General features: G+C 52.2%; 2 pseudogenes; both read right to left on the bottom strand.

The window, feature by feature from the left end:
- Positions 1-625, bottom strand: part of LOC106000681 — a 23,472-nt pseudogene extending 22,847 nt beyond the window's left edge.
- An 883-nt stretch (positions 626-1,508) lies between these two features.
- On the bottom strand, positions 1,509-2,388 carry LOC106000686 (annotated as a pseudogene).
- Between the last annotated feature and the right edge of the window lie 692 nt (positions 2,389-3,080).

Below are 3,080 nucleotides of genomic sequence, written 5' to 3'. Positions count from 1 at the left end.
GAGGGCTCCGGGGCCGGCGGGGAGGGGCCTGGACCGGGTGTCGGCGTGGAGGGCTCCGGGGTGCGCGGGAGGGGACCGGCGTGTGGCGGTGGGGATGGCGGGCAGGGGGCTCCAGGGCGGACGGGGAGGGGGTCGGAGCCGGGCAGGGACCAGGTGATCAGCGGAGAGGGCGCCCGGGCCGGTGCGGTATCCCGCCTCAGGGCCTCAGGGCCGGAGACTCCAGCGAGACGTGAGGACCGGAACCGGCTCGCGGGGCGTCGGGACGGCAGAGTCCGCAGCTCCGGGCAGCTGCTCCGGGACGCGGCTGGCGGGGGCCTGGGCCGCGCTCGTGATTGTGTGTAGCCGAGAAGCGCCCCGGGAGCGCGTACCGGGCCGGCCGCGGTGGATGAGGCGGAGGAGGCACAGGGGGCGCCGTGGACAGCTGCGATCCCCGCAAACTCCCGCTCCTGGGGATGCGACGGGGCCCCGCTGGGGTCCGGGCGGGAGGTGTGGACCCGCTATGCGCACCCCGCAGGACGAGGCAGTAGTGCCAGGGGACTCGAGCCCTAGCGCAGAGCATGGCCCGGTGGCCCTGGGACGGTTTCCAGGGCTGAGGGAGTAATGCCTCCTGTCCCAGGCTGAGCATGGGGCCGGGAAAGTGGGGAGCCGCGCGTGGGAGCGTGAGGCCAGTGCAAGTGTGGCTGAGGGCGTCTCCCCTCCCACTGATCCTGTCTGTCCAGGGGCCCCTTGAAGCTGGCCAGGAGGGTCAGGAACCTTTGATTTCAGAAGCAGCCTGGCTTATTGCCAAAGGGCCTTCCTCCAGCAGGGCAGGTTTCTAGAGGAAAACACCTTAAAATGTTTACAGACTGGATGGATTCCGCCTTTACTTATGGAGCACCCTTAGTAGGTGCTTCTTAAATGTCTGTTGACTGACTGCAGAGATGCACACTTCATGGGCCAACCTTTTGTCACCTCGGTATAGTTACCTGAGGGAACAAAGTGCAGCCACAGAGGTTTCCTTTCTTATAAAAATCTTTAATGAAAATAGCTATCTACAGAGCAGATAAACAGATGCTTCTAGCTCCAATTCCCTTCCCCCAGCCAGGCACAGAGGTAAAGCAGATACTTCAGGTGGCTCTGGCTAATGGAAACTGAGATTCCGTATTCAAGAGAAGATAGGGAAAAAAATCACATTTTTTAATGCTGCCTCTGTAGTTGATTCTCCTCTTTTCAAAGTCATGGAGTAAGACACTTAGCTAGGTGGCAACCTGTTTTACATATCCCTATATAAAACGAATGGATTCATAGGGTAGCAAAGACATTTGTATGAAGTTGGTGGCCACGGTGTTCAGCACCCTGACAGCTACAGGGAGACAAGGGACAGAATCCTACCCTCAGACCAGCTGATGAGGCAGAAAAAGGTGCAAGGACAAAGGATGGGAAAGGAGGCCAGGTGGTGCCTGCCACAGCTGCATGTGCAGGTAGTCCTGGGAAGGGCGGTCACTGGCATTCACGATATCCCACTTGTCCTAATATCCCAGGAGCCTCTTGGCTTCTTCACTTTGAACCTGAAGGGTCTCCCTGGCTTATTTCTGAAGCAGTTTCATTTTCTTCCTTTGCACCAGGGCCTCTTCAGTCTCCTGCTGTGATGGCACAGGAACATGAGCAATGAACTTCAGCTGCCCATCCTCCCCTCCCTTCTCCAGGCTGCCTTCCTCATCATACTCCTCCTCAGTGACAGCATAAATGTTGATCTCCTTTTCCTCCTCCTCCTCCTTTTTCGCCTCTTGCCAGCCGAGCCTCTCTCTCTGCTTTCCATTTTTCCACCAGCTCAGCTCTCAGTTTCTTTTCATATTCTTGCTCCAAAGGTACAGTAACACCATCATCTTCATCTAGGTAACCATAGTATTCAAAATCAATTGCCTTCATCAGCTCAGCACGTGTCTTTCTGGGAGGAGGAAGAGGTTCTTTTTCAAACAGCTCTCTAACACCAGGTAAATCCTTTGCTGCTCCAAAGTACTTGTAACCTCGGTTTCCTGGGACTGCTTTCCCTTCATGATCCAGCATTTTAGGACCAACTTTCCCATAATCAGGGCCGTCAGGTTCTTTTATCCGCACCTCCCAGTGACCTTTTTCTCTTAACAACTTACTGATCTCATCATTCCGGTTTCAAATTTGGAATTCACCCAAACCAGCATTCTGAATCTGAGCTACTTTTTTGGAGATCTCTCCAATAATCTGTTGTCTCCACTTCTCTGCTTTGGGCAACTCTGTACGTTCTGAAGCAAGGAAAGGTCTTCGTTCCTTCACTTTTCCCTCTTCCACCTGGGCTTGGCGAAATCTTGCTAAGGCCCTCATGGCCTTTTCTGCATTTCGGGCCATGGCACCAAGGTGCAGCCGACGTCTCCTAGGCCCTTCTTTTTTTAAGTTTTCTTTAATAATCCAGGAAGTTCTAGGAATCTACACTTTTTGCCAACTTTGTAGTGACTCTGAGAATATTGAAATAAGAACGACATAGCTGTTTCTGGTGGCTGTTGGTATAATCTGTAAACACTATTTCTAAAGCTTGAAGCAAGAGCAGTAAATGTCAGTCATTGGCTTAAAAAATGCTTCTTAAGGCAATTTTTGTCTTCTGTACTAGAGTTTGAATTCAGAGCTTTGTGTTGCAAGGCAGGCACACTACCATGTGACCCAGGCCCTTAGTTCTTTATTTTCTGTAGTTATTTTTTGAGATAGGGTCACCCTGATGGCGTGAATGGACTGCTGGTCCTGGGCTGGCAGGTGCACACTGCTGCTCCCTGCTGAATTTTCTGTTCAGGTGGGAGTCTCAACATCTTTTTGGCCTGGGCTGACCTGAAACCTAGATCCTCTGATTTTTTTGTCTGCTTATGGAACACAGCAGTGTGCTAGGCCCAAACATTGCCCTCCTGGAGGGATCAGAGACCCAAGACCATGCTTTTCACTGTGGTGGTGCAGAATTACTTAGTTACTGTACTTAGAAGTAAATCTGTGTGTTAGATTAGAACTTTGAAGATCTTTGGAAATTTACTCTGGTATGCCTTCCTTTTCCTATTTTATGCTGAGCAGTTGTCATATGTTTG

Source organism: Dipodomys ordii, unplaced genomic scaffold, assembly GCF_000151885.1.
Source record: "Dipodomys ordii isolate 6190 unplaced genomic scaffold, Dord_2.0 Scaffold234, whole genome shotgun sequence".
NCBI lineage: Eukaryota > Metazoa > Chordata > Mammalia > Rodentia > Heteromyidae > Dipodomys > Dipodomys ordii.
The sequence above is the reverse complement of the archived record's forward strand: the minus strand, read 5'-3'. Positions and strand labels throughout refer to the sequence as shown.